The sequence below is a fragment of the Gossypium hirsutum genome, chromosome D11 (assembly GCF_007990345.1).
Source record: "Gossypium hirsutum isolate 1008001.06 chromosome D11, Gossypium_hirsutum_v2.1, whole genome shotgun sequence".
NCBI lineage: Eukaryota > Viridiplantae > Streptophyta > Magnoliopsida > Malvales > Malvaceae > Gossypium > Gossypium hirsutum.
Window position 1 is genome coordinate 46,618,634 of NC_053447.1, and position 9,369 is coordinate 46,628,002.

The 9,369-nt window shown below is 32.0% G+C and overlaps 1 non-coding gene across 1 annotated transcript; it reads right to left on the reverse strand.

The window, feature by feature from the left end:
• Positions 1-7,312: 7,312 nt before the first annotated feature.
• Positions 7,313-7,419, reverse strand: LOC121223837 (small nucleolar RNA R71). The gene has a single exon (XR_005921303.1). It is a non-coding gene; the product is annotated as a small nucleolar RNA R71 (small nucleolar RNA).
• Between the last annotated feature and the right edge of the window lie 1,950 nt (positions 7,420-9,369).

Here is a 9,369-nt window from a genome sequence, read left to right on the forward strand (position 1 = left end):
AATTATAAATATATTAATAATAAATGTTTTGTAGTAGAAAGGTTAAAATATGTCATAAGTCTATGTACTCTTCACAAATTTGCAATTTAGTCTCTGTACTTTTATTTTCAAGAATTTAGTCCCTCTATTTTTCAGATTTAGAAATCAAGTTCAGTTGTTGAAATTGTTAAAATTTTTTGTCAATTTTTTTAATTTTACATTTTTAACTAAAAAAATACTCACTTTGTAGTCATGTAACTAAAAAAATGATGTAATGAACATGAATTTAACAAAATATTTTTAATATATATAAAAATAATGTAAAATATAAATTTATAGATATAAAATAAACTCAATTAAAAAAATGAAAAGATAAGAAAACCTCAAATGTATGTTTGTTTTATTAAAAATAACTTTTATGAAATATTTTTAAGAAATCTATCAAATAACATAAAATATTTTACATAAATTCATCCAAACACCGAAAAATATTAACTTTTCCAAGAAAGTAAGTCATTTTCAAATAATCATTTTTCGGAAGCCATTTTTAGTGAAACAAACAGACCTTAAATGTGTTTTCTCATATTTTTTACGGTAAAGTTGTCATGTATTGGGTTGGATTTAATTATAAAGTATTAGGTTAAAAATCTGAGAAGCACTAATAATTGGACTCGATACAGGAGAGGCCCAAAAGCCCTTCATGTTAATACATGGGATGGCAAACTCTAGTATATTTAAATAAGGTTGTTGTCCCTCTCTCTCCTAGTTAAACTAGGATTTTATTTTTCTATTTAAATAGATTTCTACTAACTCAACAAAGGTTTCACTTCTTCTCCCTATAAATAGATGACACCGGTAGAACTAAATACACAATTTTAAGATATTGTTATTCTGCTCGAAAATAGTGAGAATTTATTTTCTAAGTATAAATTATGATTTCCGTAATAACAATTCTATTGGTTTCTATTAAAGAGAATTTATTTTTCCTATTGAAAGTAAAGTAAATTATTTCTGCCTCTGTATTTGATTCGAATTCGTTCGATCCCACACTCGAAGAGGTTCATGGTAGGAGAATAACGGAGCAAACCGTTTGGTTAAAAGCCAAGAATGACAAGGATCCGTTTAGTCAAAAACTCATTTGCAATTTCGAGAAATGTTTACTGCTATAAATATCACAAACCAACTTAGTTTTCAAAATTTTAATTTTCCACTGTGCAAGAAAATCATTTTTGAACCAGATTTTTTCCAACAAAATAGACTTGAAACATTATCATGCCATTGCACAAAGAGCATTAATGGATGTTGTAGGTCTTGTTTTGGGACCTTCTCCCACTGATAGTATATTTAACTAAGGTTGTCGTCCCTCTCTCTCCTAGTTAAACTAGGATTTTGTTTTTCTATTTAAATAGGTTTCTACTAACTCAACTAGGGTTTTACTTATTCTCCCTATAAATAGATGACACCGGTAAAACTAAATACACAATTTTGAGATATTGTTATTCTGCCCGAAAATAGTGAGAATTTATTTTCTAAGTATAAATTAAGATTTCCGGAATAACAATTCTATTGGTTTCTATTAAAAAGAGTTTATTTTTCCTACTAAAAGTAAAGTAAATAATTTATGCTTCTGTATTTGATTTGAATTCGTTCGATCCCACACTCGAAGAGGTTCATGGTAGGAGAGTAGTGGAGAAGACAGTTTAGTTAAAAGCCAAGAATGACAAGGATTCGTCTAGTTGAAAACTTATTTGCAATTTTGAGAAAAGTTTATTGCTATAAATATCACAAACCAACTCAGTTTTCAAAATTTTAATTTTTCGCTGTGCAAGAAAATCATTTTCGAACCAGATTTTTTCCAACAAAATTGACTTGAAACATTATCATGCCATTGCACAAAGAGCATTAATGGATGTTGTAGGTCTTGTTTTGGGACCTTCTCCGACTGAATATTTTAAAAACATGCAAGGTTTTTATTCCTGTTTCAATCATGAATGATTAAATATGCTATGATAAGTACAAGTGATATTCTGTAACACCCTATACCCGACCCCATCGCCAAGTCTGGGTACTAGATGATACAATAACCCAAATAACTTAATGACATTTTCGATTTTGCTTATATTACATACTTAAGCAACTTAGTTTTTTAAACCTAGCTATTAAAATTCGTACAAAACTAGTGATAAATTCTTACAACTTTGATTTCAACTTCTATTTATAAGTTTCAAATTAAGACTTAGTTACAGACATAAGAATTTAAACCTTGAGATGTGGCCTTCAAGGAAGCCCCTTTATATATATGAGATGTAACACCCCTATACCCAACCCGATTATCAGAGCAAATATAAAAGTTGTAACAACTCGTTTTCAGTAATGTTAGAAACAATGGTTTCGGGACCACAATTCTGATGAGTGAGTTATTATTTTAATATTTATTTATTGTCTACAATATTATATTAGGGTCATAATAAAGTTTTGTTCAGAAATTTTAAACTTTAAATGGTTAATTAAGTAAAAAGGACTAAATCGTAAAAGGTGTAAAAGTCGAGTTCTATTAGTTAAAGGGGTCAAATGGCTATGAAATTTTAAACTAATGGACTAAGATAGTAATTATACCATTTAAAGAGTTAGTGGATGTGCATGGACAAGGTTTTATTGAAATTATTGATTAATGATAAGGGTAAAATGGTAAATTAGTAATTAAAAGAAAATTAAGTAAAGAAAAGATGAAACAAAGTTATCATCTTCTTCCTTTTCTTATTTTTGAATCAAAATTTCACCATTGAAGGGGGGAGAGCTTCAATTTTGAATCCTTCATTTCATGGTATGATTTTGTGCCCCGTTTTTAATGATTTTTATGTTTTTGAGTTTGTTTATGATTGCATGCTTGATTTCATGCATGAATCATGCAAGGGGTTGGACGATTTTGACAGATTTATTTAAGAGCTAATTTTTAACGGTTTTGACAGATTTATTTAAGAGCTAATTTCTAATTTTCTTCACTAGTGTGAAGGCCTTCAATTTTATTATCCCAAAGCTGATTTAGGCTGCTCTTGATGGCTTGCCGAATTTGGGCCATTCTCTCCCCTTATTGGACAGTTTTGACAACTCAATTGAGAGCAAACTTCATTCTTTTCAGTAACCATTTTCCAAGCTGGGTTGAATTGAATTTGTGAGTCCAATTTAGTGAGCTTGTCATCCACATGGAGTAAGAATTACTTGTGTTCATGTGTGATATTATTAACTCCCATATGAATTAATTTCGTGGTCAAATTGTAGCAATTTAAGTAAAAAGTTAACATGTATCTAAAATAGAAAAATCATGTAAATTTAATACTAATTAGTATAAAAATACAAACTTCACTCAAATTATGTCTAATGTCTCAATATGAATTAAAATGACTCAATTGGCTACCCACATGCTCAAAATTTGCATAAATTATGACTAAAAAGGTGTTAATAAAACCTATATAATTTAAATGTATCACTTATGGATTATATGGGTATGCGAATGGTGTGGACAACTATAACCCCGGGTGGTCGGTCAATTATCCAAAGAATGGTTCGTATTCACCATATTACTATCTAAAAAGTAATATGAAAAGTGACGAGCATACTGAAGACCCATTCCTTGCTATATGGGTTGGTGTATTGGAAGATAACTATTTTCGTGCCAAGGTACCATGTCTTCCATGTCTAATATGATGGAGTAGTTATTGGATGTCGTCCAATGCTGAGACACAATGAACACTCAGGTGGAAGTGGTTGAGCATGATGTGCACAAAGTTGAGGTAGAAGGTCATTTTATCATTATTGAGCATGATTGGTTGAATGTCACATCCAAAAAATCGAGTTAGTAGAAATTGGATCAATGAACCGAGAGTGGTCATGCCTGATTTTTTTTAAGATGACCTTTGCACATTTGCCATTATATAAGTAACAAGTCTAGCGGTTTAGTAGTGGTGGATCTATCCTTGATGATCGGATCTTGAATCCCTTCCCTTTCATTAATTTCTATTTGGTGCAAATTTGCTTCAAACCTTAGTAATGGTCACTCCATGTGTTTTAAATATTTTCTGTTAAGTTGAGAACAAGGAATTAAATGGCCTAGTGATTAGGAGGTCAAAAAGTTTCCTAAGGGTCCTAGGTTTAAGTCTCCACACTCTCCACTTTTTAATTTAATTTTTTTTACAATTTTAGCATGTACCAATCGTTCGTGCTTTTCATACATGTTGTTTTACATGGAGAGGATTCTTTCCTTTTTTTTTGTCAAGTCAACATGCCTTATTTTTAAAAGCATGATCACCTTTTTGCTCCTTTTTCCCCTCCATATGCCGTTTTCTACATTCTTAGCTTATGAATCGATTGATTGTACCTAGAAAATTATTTTCACCTATTGAATCAATTTTGCTTATTCACCTCTGCCTATTGTCGTCCTTTTCTCTAGCTCCTCCCTTTCACTCCATTTTTCTTTATTTTGGCCAAAATTTTCCACTACCTTTACCTTAGCTTTTCTCCTCTCTTTCACTACCCATTACAAACTAAACCGTCATCGAACCTCCTCCTTGCCGCCACTCACTCCATCCATTTTTGCTCCAACATCGCCCCTTGTACCACCATACACCACCGTAACCACCACTTTGTGCCACAATTAAAAATAATTATTTTCTTTTTTTTAATTTTCTCCTTATTCACTCTAGTGTCACAATATCCCTCTCTCTATCTTTCTCCTCCTTCGTTGGGTTCTCGTATGATGTAAACTCAAAATTAAATAGGATTTTTCTATGTATTTTACCACCTTTTGACTTAATAAATATGTTAATCTTGAGTAATTGTTATTAAAATAAATAAATTTACTTAATTATTAATATTAGACATGAATTTATAAATTATGTGAAATTATGCTTAATTACATGATTTTTGTACATAATTTATATTATTTTCATGTTAAATATTAATATGTGAATTTTTACTATGCAGGAGGACCATGGAAGATGTGATTAACATAAATTATGCATGGACATGCGCACATCCAGTTCATTTGGACGACAAGACCATGCAAAACTAGGTCATAAAGGTGTTGATTTGACCCAGTAAAAGATGTGCTAAAAGATGGACATGTCTAATTAATTATTGGACTGAGAAACCATCCAACAAGGAGGAATGAAAGCCCAATTTCGGCACAAGTAGATGCTACCCTAAAATAAGCTTTGGGGTATTTAATTGAAGGTCCTTGTAGTATTAACACCAACTTGGTCTTTGAAACAAGTAGATGCTGCCCAATTTTGGCACAAGTAGATGTTGCCCAATTTTGGCATAAGTAGATGCTGCCCAAAAATATTAGAAATCGGCCCACCAACTTGGTCTTTGAAATCATCCACCTTATGGCTATTAATAGCATTTTTTTTAATTCAAGCAACCAAGTCATCTCCTTTTCCACAATTTGTGGTCGGCCATGTATTAGAGAAAAGAGAGGGATTTTGAATTTTACTTTTAGCAAACTCTACCCTTACCTTCACCTATAAATACCATACAAATCCCACTTTTCAAACCATCCCTTCATTCATAACAAATTCCTGAACACTCATCTCTCATTCATTCTCTCATTCATCATTCTCTCTTCCATTTCCCCTTCCATCTTTTAGTTAGCAAAAGCTTTGTCAAGACACTTCCTTGGTCGGCCTCCTGAGGAAACCCTTAGCAAAAGGAGCATCGAGCAGAATAGAGGAACACATCAGTCAAAAAAGATTTGAAAGGCTACTGAACTAAATTAGAGTTTACTCTTTCCTCTTGTTATTTAATTTACTTGTTTTTTCTATGTGTTTATTATTTTTGAAATCAACGATGACATTTTAAATCCTATTTTCTAGGATGATTATGTTAATTCAATAAGATTTTTTTGATTCATATTTAACATGTTTGTGCCTCAGTCGATCATGCTTTCCATTAAAATCAAGATGTATTTCATTCATACGTGATTGGATGCATTCGAATTTGCAGATTGATCCTAACCAGACAACAACTAGTAGACGCATAATTGAAAAGTGCAATGCTCAATTTAGATCATTAAACCTGGCTAAATTAGAGGTTCATAATATCTTTAGTTAGCTCTATTATTTTGCATAGTTTTTAGGTTTATGTGATTAAACTATTGCAAACATAAATGTCCCTGTGACCTTGCCTAAATTCTAATAAACCCTTAGTTTAATATAATCAGTAAAATGCATATTTCACTAAGTAAAAGATCTGAGAGGATTTAATTTGGTTTCCAAACTCATGAAATATCGAGTTGCCATGGAATGTTTTCCAAACATTGTCAAGCATGATGAAAATGAATTGGGTTGATTAATATAATTATCTTAGCCTATTTTACGTTATTGTTTTTGTTGCTAAAGTCATTCATTCATACATTTAGATAATTTGCATTTAGATTAAAATTGCATTAAGGATCAATTTTTGCATCTAGTTAATTTAATCATCACCATCCAAAATTATTGAGTTTTTATATCAAATTGTGATTTATAATTTTGCAATTAATTGATTAACATACACAGTATCTGTGGAGACGATAACTCATTTTACTTACTTATTACTTGAACGACTGTGTACACTTGCACAAATCCTGTTACAAGTTTTTGGCACCATTGCTGGGGACTGTTGCCTTAATCATTCTTTGTGAAATTATTTTTACAGTTTGATTTTTATTTAATTTCTAATATTACTAATTGATTCTTTATTCTTTATTTTTATTTTTTATTTGTGATTTATTTATCAGGTGTTTATGAGCATAGATCGAATCATCGATCTATTACCTATAGACCCTAAAATTGAGTGGACATTTAGACAGAGAAGATGCAGGAGATTTGCTCAAAGACAAGCCAAGATGGACCATGAAAATCAAAATGATGGACAAAGTAATAGAGACAATCATGTGCACAACCCAATCCTTATTGCGGATGATAGGGATCGTGCCGTAAGACAATATGATGTGCCACTCTTGAATGAGTTAAATACGGTAATTAAGAGGCCAGATATCGAGGCACCTTGATTCGAATTGAAACTAGTCATGTTTCAAATGCTCCAAGCAGTGGGCCAGTTTAGCGGTATGCCCATGGAAGACCCACATCTTCACCTTTGATTATTCATGAAGGTGAGTGATTCGTTTAAGATAGTTGGTGTGACTAAAGATGCATTAAGGTTGAAGTTACTTCTGTACTTGTTGCGAGATCGAGCATAAGCATGGCTAAATTCATTGCCACCAAGTTCAATATCTACTTGGCAAGAATTAGTAGAAAGGTTTTTCGTAAATTATTTTCCACCGACCAAGAATGGAAAGTTGTGAAATGAGATAACTACTTTTCAACAGTTGGATGATGAGTCTTTATATGAGGCGTAGGAAAGATTCAAGGAATTGCTTTGTAAGTGTCCTCATTATGGGATTCCTCATTGTATCCAGTTGGAGACGTTCTATAATGGTCTCAACGCACATACAAGATTAATGGTTGATGCTTCTATAAATGGTACGATTTTATATAAGTCTTATAATAAGGCTTATGGGATGATCGAAAGGATCGCTAGCAACAATTACCAATGGCTGAAAAATCGAGCAGTTTCTGGAAGACGTGTAGCTGGAGTGCATAAAGTGGATACGCTGACTTGACTCTCTACTCAATTATCTTCTAGATCCTCTATGTTAAAACAGATTACCACTAATGGTTTGAATAATTTTGCAACTCAATACCAAGTCAGTATGATGTTGTTTCCTGTGTGTATTGTGAGGATGGTCATTCTTTTGAGAATTACCCTTCGAACCTTGAGTCTGTTTGTTATGTAAGGAATAAGTATCAAAATAAAAGTGGACAAGGACCATAGTCCAACTTCTACAATCCATCATGGCAGAATGATTTGAACTTTTAATGAAGTAACCAAGGAAATGGATCGAACAATCATATGCAGCATAGATCCAATCAATCCCAAGGGTTTAGTCAACAAGCCCCAAAACCACCTTAAGTTGAGTTATCAAACAGTTTGAAGGACTTTTTGAAGGTGTACATGGTGAAAAATGACGCTTTGATCCAAATTCAAGCAGTAACACTAAAAAATCTAGAGACCTAGATGGGTCAGTTAGCTACTAAGTTTTGTAGTCGACTGTAAGGAGCCTTGCCAAGCAATACAAAAAATCCAAGGAGTTTGGGTAAGGAACATTGCAAGGTAGTTGCATTACCAAGTGGAAAGATTTTAGAACCCAAGGAGATTGTGAATAAAGATGAGCCTACTGAAAAGGAGGAAAGTCAACCAACAGTTGAAGTTTCTAAACTAGAAAAATCAGATGCTGAGAAATCTGATGAGGTAAACCCTAAACTAGTAAATTTTGAAAAGCTAACACCTACTTTTGTAGATTTACCTCCTCAAAATAGTTTTCCATTTCAACCTAAAGTTCCATATCCTCAAAGACTTCCGCACAATAAGAAGAAACAGGAAGTACTATCACACCTTAAAATAGGGCCTAGGAGTTTTAGGGTATTTTAGGAATTTTACCTTAGAGTGTTCAAAATTTTATGACATGGTATACCTGTAATGTTTTCAATTATGATTTTTAGAAAATTAAATCAATTTCTGAAAATGAGTTTTAAATACCTTTAATTTTAAAAATAGGACTGATTTGTAAAAGATTCAAAATTGTTAGTCTTTATGACGCAATTAAACCAAATTTTAAGACTCAATCTATACTTCCACAACCTACATATATTTCACGTTAGTTCTTCCCCTCCAATTCTTGTTGTCGTCCCTTTTCTTCCCTCACCCTCTCTATTCAATTTTTGATTCCAAACTCTAGTCTTTTGATTTCCATCATCCTTACAATATTAAACCTCTATAATACTTAAAGAAAAATACCCAAAAACACCATAGATTCCTCCATTGTCAAGCTTGTGGGTTTTTTGGGTTTTCGATCAAACAATCGGGTTTTTGTCAACTAAGGTGACGATTCATCTTCCTATTAGTTATAAATGATATTTAGTCTTTTAAATGGAATTTTTAGCCATCAAATTGTATGTTTTAAATAAAAGCTAAAAATTGGGTCGTTAATGGTGGATTTTAGGATTTTGCATAAAAACTTAGTTTCAAAGTGTTTTTCAACTTATTTTAGCATGACTAGAAGGTTTCTAACTTTACACGTTTCATTAAAGAATTCTTGAGTTTTATTGAATTTTCGAAAAATAGCCATAAAACATGTCGAAAAAGTCAATAATATGGATTGAGTATTTTATTGTAGCTCAAAGGTTGAGAATTAGTCAGAGGTGAATTATAAGATGAACGAAATTGGTTTTAGGTGAAAAGATTAAGTATAGATCGAGATATTCTAATCTAAAGTTAGCTATGTTATAAGTT